Source organism: Setaria italica, chromosome IV (assembly GCF_000263155.2).
Source record: "Setaria italica strain Yugu1 chromosome IV, Setaria_italica_v2.0, whole genome shotgun sequence".
NCBI lineage: Eukaryota > Viridiplantae > Streptophyta > Magnoliopsida > Poales > Poaceae > Setaria > Setaria italica.
This window is the reverse complement of record NC_028453.1, coordinates 38,130,552-38,141,305: the sequence shown is the minus strand read 5'-3', so window position 1 is coordinate 38,141,305 and position 10,754 is coordinate 38,130,552.

Below are 10,754 nucleotides of genomic sequence, written 5' to 3'. Positions count from 1 at the left end.
CATTCCATATCGACTCAATAATGCCATGATCACACTCGCTGGACTTGTTCAAGTCCTCAGAGAGACTGGACAAGGGCAATCCTGCTAGGTTACGGCGTGCTGTATTCTTGCCTGAAGTCAACGCCCCATATACATCTCTGGAATTTGTTTCCCGACTTACACACAAATACTCATGTTTCTTTTTGGCAGATTGCTTCCGTTGCTACGAGTCCGAGTCAATCGTGGTTCGTTGGAGCCGGGTGCTGTCCACCACCCCTGCATCGGCTCAGGCAGTCTCCCCTTCACGCTCTTCTTCAGTCCAAAGCAGAAGTTCCTAGAGGCCTACGCTTCTTCAGGGAGCTAACAGAAGGAGGCGTTGGGGGGGGGGAGGGTCAAAGGCAGCCGAGACCCTGTCGTTGACTTGAGACGGCGACGTTTACGTCGCCCCTGTCCCGCTGTCCGTCCGCTTCTTCGATCGGTTAAACTGTCAAAGTCAAACTATGGTATGCTAGTGGAATATGAAATTACAGTTCGATAAAACAAAAAAGAAAACAAATTATCTACAAAAGTACAAACTACTGCTTAGGGCCTGTTCGCTTCAGCTTATAAGTCGGCTGAAAAGCTAAAACGACTGATTTGTCGTAAAAGAAAATACTGTTTGGTGACTAATAAGCTAGCTGAATAAACTGAAACAAATAGGACACTAATGTTTGGTCCTCACCTACTACCAGCTCGCTCGCTCACATTTCCTTGGTAGTGGGGCAATACGAAAACGGCTCCAATTCTTTGCCAGGTATATGCTTCAACACAGCAAGGAGAAAAAGGAAGCCACGGCTGCGAAAGGGAAACCCAACTTCTCTTCCAGCTCCACGTTCCGGACAGTGGTCGCCCTCGCTCACCTAGCTGCTATACGCGCGTAGCACGAGCTTTATCTCTAGCTGCTGCTGCCTGCTGCTGCTAGAGCCTCCTCGCGCGCTCGTTGCCCGGGCGGGCACCCGGCTGGCCGGCCGGGACGGGGAGACAGGCGGCACTGGCGCCATGGACACCTCCCCGATCCCTTTCGGCCCGCCGGCCGGCCACCCACACCCACCCTTGGGCTGGCTGACAGACATTCCCTGATTGGCCGCCGGGGCCCCGCATGATGATGCAACGTCCCATGGCCAAAGCTGTCCTCCAAAGAGGGGGCCATGACTTAACATGAAAGCCGGCCTCACTTTCCATGCATGCTCGCGTTGCATCCTCTTCTTCTTCATCGACCCTTTCTTTCTTTCTACGAGTGTAGGAGCACTTCTACCACCTTCCTCCTCGGCCTACCCTACTCCATGCACGAAAGAATACGCATGCATGGAATGCTACCCTACCCGTAGGGATTTCTATATGCTTCCCTCCCCTCCCTGTCAGCTCCTCTTTGCAGAAAGGCATGACCCCTTTGTTCTGCAACCTTCCTTTTTTTTTCTCTCTTCTCCCAACGGATACCTGTAGGGTAGCAGCATGATCAGCTCGGAATATCTCGAGAAATCTTGGCCTTTTCACGGCTCTCTCCCCCCTGCCTGCCTCTCGCCCTCGCCGCAATCTTTAATTTCCGTCTGATCACAGGCGGGCTCTGTAATAAGCGAAACGACGAGGCAAAAGCTTGCTCGATCGCGCATGTGTCTCCTGATTTCCTCCATCGAGCAGACATGGATTGGTTGGCTGGCTGGTGGAGCAGAGATTAGCAGCGAGACGTTGGTGCGTTTTTGCTTATTGTAATCGATCGTGCTCTCTTTATCGATCACATCTGTATCCATCGATCTCGTGGATTTGTCATGCATGCGTCGCAAAGACTTTTCCTTTTCTCCTTTCGCTTATTGTATATATTTCGAAAAGACGGAGTGCACTAGCAGCATGTTCTACTGTCTCCTACCTAGTTTAATTATCTTTGCTTCTTTTACGGACAGTTTGTCAACATGACATTTGGAGAGAAAAAAGATCAAATTGTCATGGGATAATCGTGATTGTGAGGATGCATGTGACAGAGATGGGGTGGATCATCGTTTGTCGATGCGGTGGTGCATAAGGTGGTGGTGGTAGAAGCTTAGCGAGAAGCTAGGTTTAGAGTTTCAGCAGTACATTGAAGTTGAAGCACAATTCTTACCACAGAATGATGAAATCGTCAGGCATGTGGCGAGCTAGATGTGAAAGGCTGTCCTGCATGCTGCCTCGCGGTCAGCTGCGGAGAAGCAAGCCATGATTCTCGCACGCTAGGGCCTGTACATGCACGCAGGTCCAGCAACATAGATCTCTGTACATGCAATGCCTACTCGATCATACCAACGCTCGCTGGCGTATACTCCAGAGGGAACATGCGTGGGCCCCGCAGAATCCGACCGTAGGGTGCCTCCAAATGCTCTTTCTACGTCCTTGTTGACTGCTTCGTTGACCCAAATCCATCTCTCTCCCCCCTCCACCCTACCTACAGTGCTAGTTTCTGGCAGCCTCTGCTCGTTTTTTTTTTTCAAAAGACTGTAGCGTTCTATTTCCGTTTTCGTTGATTTTTTAAACAAGAGAGACAAGTTCCTACTGATTATATATTAATAATTGAGACAAAAAGTTTTACGTCAAGTCAAAAAACAAAAGCCAGGATCCTATCCAAGTTTTGCTCCAGCCATTCTTTTTTTTTTTTGGCGAAATGCTCTAGCCATTCAACAATGCGGAGGAAGTATTTTTGCTTTGATCTCTCGATAACCATAGTAAATATAATTCATGTTTGAAGATTGCTTTGCAGGTGTCAAGAGCTATTGGCTGCTGCTTGAAAATACATCCATATCTTACTGTCCAGATACTCCGATACATGAGGATTATGATCTCCATGAAGAATAACTTTGCTATCTACCTTAATGATTCTAAAAATTGAAATGGTTGTATATCTGTGGAAATGTGCAGATCCAAAACGTCCATTCCATTGAAAAAGGGGCAGGCCATGAACAAATGATATAAAGATTCCTCTCCTTGGAGCTTTCTTGAAGCTTTTGTCATTTCAACTACTTGTCGAAGTATCCTGTGGTATTTTCTTGAAGCTCAAAGGTTTTAGTTAGCTGGTCGAGATACATACAACTTAATATGCCGTCAAAGTGGTACTGACATGTATCGCTTCTTATTTTTGCCGACAAGACTTAAGCTTTATGGTGAACTTGTCGATGCAACTCAGTACGTAAAATATCGACTATCAAATCTCGATCACCTTTTGAAACAGCTACATATGCATGGCTTCTTGCTTCCTTGTCATACAGGCCGTAGCAGTCGTGATGCAAGTCTAATTTTTACTTGCTGCACTTACCTACCTCAGCTAGCTTGTCCTGTGAAAGTAATCAACCCGGCCGATCGATAAACCTGATCAGATCAGGCTCGGAGTGCAGGTCAGCATTGCTTTTGCCGCAAATGCATGGGATTGTTTTTTGTTTGCTTTGCGTGGACGCGAGCAGTGCATGTGGAAACCATCTCCATCGCAACTGCTACTTTGGAGAACATTCCCTTGTCCTCCCCTGGGTGAAAGGCCCCAAGAGGTAGCCTCCAAGCCAACCAGCCCATCTCCTCGCACGCCCAGCACCGCCCATCTCCAAACCAAACCAAATCCAACCTAATCAACCCATAAAAACGCATGTATATATATATAAATGGCTTGACGTAGCAACTATGCAAACTATAGCTTTCGGCCACTGAATATCCACATCATACACATTGTGTACAGACAAGTCTTCACTTGCATGCCAAGCCTTTATTTGGCTATACTGGCCAAAAGATGAGAGCACTGAGCAACTAGCACCTTCATTAACAATAATACAGACACAGGTGCCTTTCTTTTTGGTCTGGTGACACTGTTCAGATTAGTACCACTGGTACTGCCATCTGGATCCCAATTAACAAGGCCCAATGTAACAGTTGGATGGGGGCAGGAAAGACCTAACGGTACAGGTCAGGGCTTCTGTAGATAACATAAGAAATGGGGCAGAAATGACCAAATTCTCCAGCTAAACATACAGTAACGCACACACATGTCTCGTCTTACCACCAGACTGGATGCGGTTGCTGAATAAAACTGTAGCTGCAAACAGGCCGGGTCATATGCTGTTCTGCCAGTTAACTACTGGTGCAATCACCAGATGTACTGAAATAGTGCTCCATCAGTACTACTCCTACTACACATGTGACTGATTTTTTTTACACTGTCTTTGCATGTGTGCACAGTCCAATAATAACCTCGGTAAAAACTTAAAGCGGACAGAGAACAGTGATTTTGTGCGAGCATGGTCCAAACTTGTGGACCGAGGTGAGACCTACCACAATTTTCAGCGACAGCGGCGCCGGGGCGTCTAGCCTGGCTTAGGTGAGAGAGAGAGAGAGAGAGAGAGTGGAGGCATGATCTTCTTCTGTGATTGGCATGGAGATGGATGGAGAGGTTGGTTGGTATAAAAGAATCTGGGCTGGACTGGAGCACATCCAACTGCTCCAGACAAAATCCAATTCACAAGTGAAAACCTAGAAAAATCAGGAGGGAGAGAGAGAGGCACGCTTGTAGTTGTATTGCTTTGCTTTTCTCCCCTAGCTTTGTCTCCCTCTCTCTCTACTTCTCTAGGTTCTTGTTGCTGAATACAGCTGACTGGAGTGGGCTTCTGCAATACTGGGACTGGGAATAAAACGGTGTGATTCCCTGCCAATTTCCCTCTCCATCTATCTAGTTTCCATCCATCCATCCATCCATCCATCCATCCATCTGTCTATCCGGAGCCAAAGTCCACAGTGGTGGTGCATGAGGGGCCTAGGAGAATATCACACAGAGCCTACACATGAGGCTTGCAGGACGAGTCTCTCAGCAGCTCGTGGCTTCGTCCAACCCAAGGGAGGGGAATGAGTGAGGTCTTTGGTAACATTTCATTTCTTTTTGCCATTGGTGGCTATGGGTGGTGGAAAGCATTCCACTAAGCATTTTTATATTGGCAAATACTATATATTGCAAAGTGCAATTTTTTTGTCCCAACAAAGTCCTAAACTACTTCATGCATCATAAAAAATTTTGATTGCATATATGTACATCTAAAATGGCTCTCATATCTTTTTTTTTCAAAAACAGGCTGTCATCTATGCCTTTACAGTGTGCGCAAGAAATAAGAAACAAATAGATAACCGTTGGGTAGTAGGAGGAGTAAGTGGTGACAACAAAAAAAGAGGGCAGGCACGCCGTCCCCTTCCCACCTCTATAAAATCCGGCTTCTCCCCCTTGCTTCTATCTCACTCTTCCACTGTTCTCCCCTACCTCAGCCGCCCACACGCCTTTAGCAGCTTCTCCAGCCTCTCCTCTTCTCTTGGCGCTCGTCGCCAAGATTTGCTCCGAGTCCTCTTTCCAGCTCATGCATCTGCGTCTCTGCTGGCTCCGCCGTTTCCTGACGCCGATCGATCGATCTCCATCGAGCTTCTGAGATGTGGAAGACGTTGACGCCATGGAGGTAGCTCGCCGAGAGCCAGGTTTGGTCGACCACGATCGGCTCGTGTGTGCCTGGCTCCCTGTATGCCACACATGTATCCCAACCCGTGGCGTGATTGGATGCTGTGGGTGGCGTGCAAGGAGCCAAGCATGCAGAACAGGCCATGATCATCTCCTCCCCATCTTCTGATCTGCTAGTTTTTTTGGGTGCTTTTGGAGATGCTGATGCACATATTTCATGCTGTTATATCCGTATGCTTTCCTGTGCCTGTTTGGTTTTGAATTGTTTCTGCAGGGGGCAGAATTAAGGATTCAATTTCGGGGAAAAGGTTTGTGTTGCTCCTCTTCAAGCTTGACCCAAATCATTCAGAGAGGGTTTACAAATCTCATCCATTTTCATCCTAAAATAAAACATCTGCTTTTCCTCTTGCTTATTTACATGGCTTCGATCGATCTTGCAGATTCTGAGTGTTAGCTTTTTTGATTTCCGTCGAGTTCATAGAAACAGCTAAGGAAAACATTGAAACTTCGTTGGATTCTAGTTATTAGGCATCCGTTCTTTGCTAGATGTAGTCCATTAGATCACCGATCTGAGCTAGAATTCCTTGATTCTGCTTGTTTTAATTTGTTGTCTCAACCTTGGCGACGGGAATTTAAGTTGTAGATGTGCAAGTCTTTTTTGTAATTTAGTTCTTGAATTCTCGTCTGGACCCAGTGTGGAACTGAAACGGACGTAGCTGTATTTCATCTGGGAAAACTGACACGTCCTTCAAATTTCCGCTGCAAATAGCCAGGTGTACGCTAACGGATACAAGCTTCCGTTACTACTCACCAATAGTCTGTTTTGACTGAGAAATTCGAGGACATGTAAGCTGGACCTTCATCAGTCCAACGATCCTTTTAATTTTGTGCTCAAATATGTTTTCCGTTGTGTTGTACGTATTCCCAACTGCGATTAATAATTTAAAGTTTCCTTGTTCTTATCATATGCTTCAAAACTCTCTTTTTTGGTGAAAGAATAGGCCATGTCTTTTAGACATAATCATTCATTCTCTCCCTTTGGATGAAATTTATGTGTACTCTACTAAGTTCTAAATGGTAACACAAACACAACCAATATGGAGTAAACCGTAATGTAGTACCGGTAGGTTGTAACTCTGATTGATATGTTTGTAAGTTGGGGTCTCTCCAAAGTCCAAAGTAGTTATTCCAAGGCATGCCAACAAATGTATACGGCTTGAAACAAATGCAAACAAATCTAAAGTTTCAAATCACAAATGCATACGATTTCCGCTTTTATACTAAGTTACGTTGCAATGTGGTTTCTCCATGTTTTGTACCATGATGATTGATACTTCCATACATCAAACTAAACCGCAGGGTCACTACGAAATAAACCACATTAATGAGTTTAATTTGTCTTGCCGCCATTATTTGTATTTATGTACACAAAAATAAAATTTGAGACATGCACACATGCGTACCATCAGTTCCTGTATATGCCTTGAATCTAATTATATTGAATCTACAAAAATAAAATTTGAGTCATACAGCTCTAGTAGCCCTTTGTTTGAGTCAGATACTCAGAGCTCTTCATGCATCAACTCTTTTTTTTTTGGCATCTAATATTTTGGGCAGTATAATAATATATAGGGCGCATGAACAAAGGGTCTGCACTTTTCAGAGGAGGTGCTTTTGGGACTTGAATGAAGGAATAAAGAGCAAAGGTGTACGTACGTGCACGGTGCGGTCTCTGACTCCATGTTGTGGTGTGTGCAATGCATAGATAATGTGCCTCTGGTACAAGCTGTTCAGAGCTAGCAGCCAAGTACGGAGTACGTACTGAAACTGAAAGAGATACCCCCAGACTCGGATGGATTCTGCAGGACGCTGGACGCCATGCAGCGGTACCAGTATTCCGCGTCTGATAACTCAACTTCGTACACCTAGCTTGTTGGTGAAAGACGAAGGTTCAGACAAAATTCTCTAAGCATCTCTCAGCTACACTATCTGTGCATTTGCATGGTTGGCAAATCCCTAAGCATGAATGAATGTAACCAAGAATCTCCAGTGACTCTGAAGGAAGAAGTGTGACTACGGCCTTGTTTAGTTGGCCAATTTGGGAGGTGCCAAATTACTGTTACAGCACTGTAGCACACTGTAGCGTTTCGTTTGTATTTGTGAATTATTGTCCAAATATTGACTAATTAGGCTCAAAAGATTCGTCTCGTAAAGTACAACAAAACTGTGCAATTACTTTTTAATTTCATCTACATTTAGTACTCCATGCATGTACCGCAAGTTTGATGTGATGGGGAATCTTCTTTTTGCATAGTGTCAAAGTTGGAAGTTGGGAGTAACTAAACATGGCCTACGTTGGTTTGGAAGTTAACCAAGATTCTCCAAGATCGAGTTGCATGAAGAAGCTCCAAGCTTGACTGTGTTGAGTAGTGCTACGAAGTTGGGAGCTGCAGGGAAAGTTGGCAGCATGCATGATCCATGATCCTCTGAACAGAATATATGTGCCTGTTCATGACATGACTATGTGGGCACATATAATATTTGATGATATAATTCTCTTCTCTACATGGCTATACACGGGCGAGAAGCGGCCCATGCCCTAGCCCGGCAGTCATCTCCATGCTCCTTGGCGATGGATGCTGGTGTGCGAGCCAGGCCAAACACAAGGCTCTTGTCTCGCAGGTCATTCGTGCCATGGCCACCCTTTTCCACTCCACCTGAGCTGAAAACGCATGTGGTGGTCCCCTCCCCCTCTGTGTGTGTGTGTGTGTGTGTGTGTGTGAGAGAGAGAGAGAGAGAGAGAGAGAGAGAGAGAGAGAGAGAGAGAGAGAGAGAGAGAGAGAGAGAGAGAGAGAGGGTTGCAGGGTGCAGAGGGAGGCTTTGGCTGTGGCGTTGTTGTCTTCTCGCTCAGTCGCTCACATACAGGGCAGCCGCAGCTGCTTTCTCGGCTTCCAAGAGAAGGCCTGCGAGATGTCGTCCAAAAGCGGTCGAAAGGGAAATTCCCTCGATCATCCCGTGTCTCCCCATCCCTATCACACTGCACCTCCCAAAAAGTCTCCGTCCTCTCTCTCTCTGACTCTATCTCTCTCTCACACGCTGATGCGTCTCCGTGCGTAGATCGATCGACACGTCGTCAGTGTATGCTTATCAACAACGAGTCGTAGGATCCATGGATGGACGGATTATTGCTTGGGACGAGCAAGAGCAAGAGAGCAATGGACCACCAAAGCAACAAACCGTCCACTGTGCTCTATGTCTGTTCCCTTGTGTCCCCTACCTGCTGGGCGTACGATACATGCATGCGTCCAATATCCAGGCCCTGCTCGTGCTCAATGCTCATGCACGCCATGTACTAGCCCAGCTCCCATCTCTTTCCAAAACTCCAGACCTGGTGGCAGCATAGTCCCTCAAAAAATCGCCGACTTCGATCCAATAGGAAGCATGCGTGCATGCATGTGTTCAAGAGCTTAACTAACTAGGGCGCCAAAACACTCCAATTAATCAATCATTAATGTGCAAATATAGTGCTGTTTCTTCTTAATCAAAGTGTGCCATTAGTACTCTCTTGCATTATTTGATCATTTACATACTTGAGAGCTTAGCATCAATTCATGGGGCTTATAGTTTACCTGATGGCACACTTGACATCAATTTATGGGTAGGCCTTCTATTATTAATACCCCGTACTTCGTAGTGTCCTCTCACAAACCTAATAGGTCATTTCTATTCAGAACTTAGTTTAGCTGATGTCTATCTAGCTATATATAGGGCTGATGCTGATTGGCCATCAATTTATGCTGATTGACCATTCTAGTCTGAACCGTACAGTACGTCTCTTTATCACCAACTGTATCTAGATACAGATAGGAGCACGGACCACCCTGGGCTCACCACGGATCGATCACTACAGTTCACTACTACATGCACGTAGCTAGCTAGGTACAGTCAGAAGCTCATGGCCTAAACAAAACTCTACATATTATGCATTGTAATTACAGTGTAGAAATTATCTTTCCTTAGCGCCTTTTAGTTGATGCATTCATCATTTTTACGGAAGCTTTTTGGAGTACCGAAGACTGTTAACTTCTTATTATCAGGACAATGCTATCTTGTGAATGCTCACCCTATAGGTAACTTCAAGAAATAGTTTTACATCGGGGGGCGGGGGGGGGGGGGGGGGGGGGGGGGGTTATCTCATTTGAATAGCTGGGGGAATTAAATTAAGCCGACATTCAGGGTTAATGAATGGACAAACAGGATAGTTCAAGTTCAAGGTACCAAAATAAACCCCTCTTTTCATTTTGTATATATTTGGCAAATGCATAGGAAAGGTATGTCCATTCATCTCTCACAAGATTTTCACCACCATATCATTCAATTTTCTAACCATTGTATCGAAATCTAATAACCATCAAATTGTACTTTTTCAAAAAAAAAAAAAAATTTGTACCTGGAACATTTGAGTTATCTGGGTGGATCAATATCTTTCTGTACCGGACCATAGCAAATAAAACATATGGCCATTCAAGAAAAGCCACTTTGAATGGTCAATTTATACACCACCAGCAACAACACCTAATGGCCGTGATCATGCTTGCTTGTGTGCGCGCAGATCTTTTCATCTACATACCCAACACAGTATTATTGTCAAGTGTGCCAACCAAATGGGTGCAATCATCAGCTCACCCGTGATTCCTGCCATTTGTTTTCCAATAAAAATGCCTACGTGTGCCTTTCATGGACAGGAGAAGATCAAACCCTGATCTCAGCTATCATTCTTGAAGGTGGTCATCAAAGAATTGCTATCACTACACTAAAAAGAACACTTGAGGGCACAATTTGTTTGCGTTTCCGGACAAAGCCAAGGACAAAGAACACGACTTTATGCCTCTAATTAAGATACAGAATGAGCTCATGCATCAAGAACTGGTCAAAGATAGAAGATTATATTTCAAAGCATGCACTACATGTTGAGTGGAGCGGCACTATTTTTATCTGCAATATATGTAGATTAATCCAAGAGCTAGCATTGCTTTGCTTGGACCAATGGGCATCATGAACGGATGCATTCTTCTTTCCCGGACACACTGTTTCATGCAAAAAGAGAAAGCGATGCTACCTGATACGGAAGAAGCATGCATATGCCCGGGGCTGCCGGGCAGTCCCTATAGAATCTATCATTGCATGCTTCAGCAGCTTTATTTTGGCTCTGATAATGTAGGAGCAAAAGCTACTTAATTGCTAGCTGATTTCTTTTTGATGGAGGTTGCCGTACGTCCAAAACTACGATCGATCG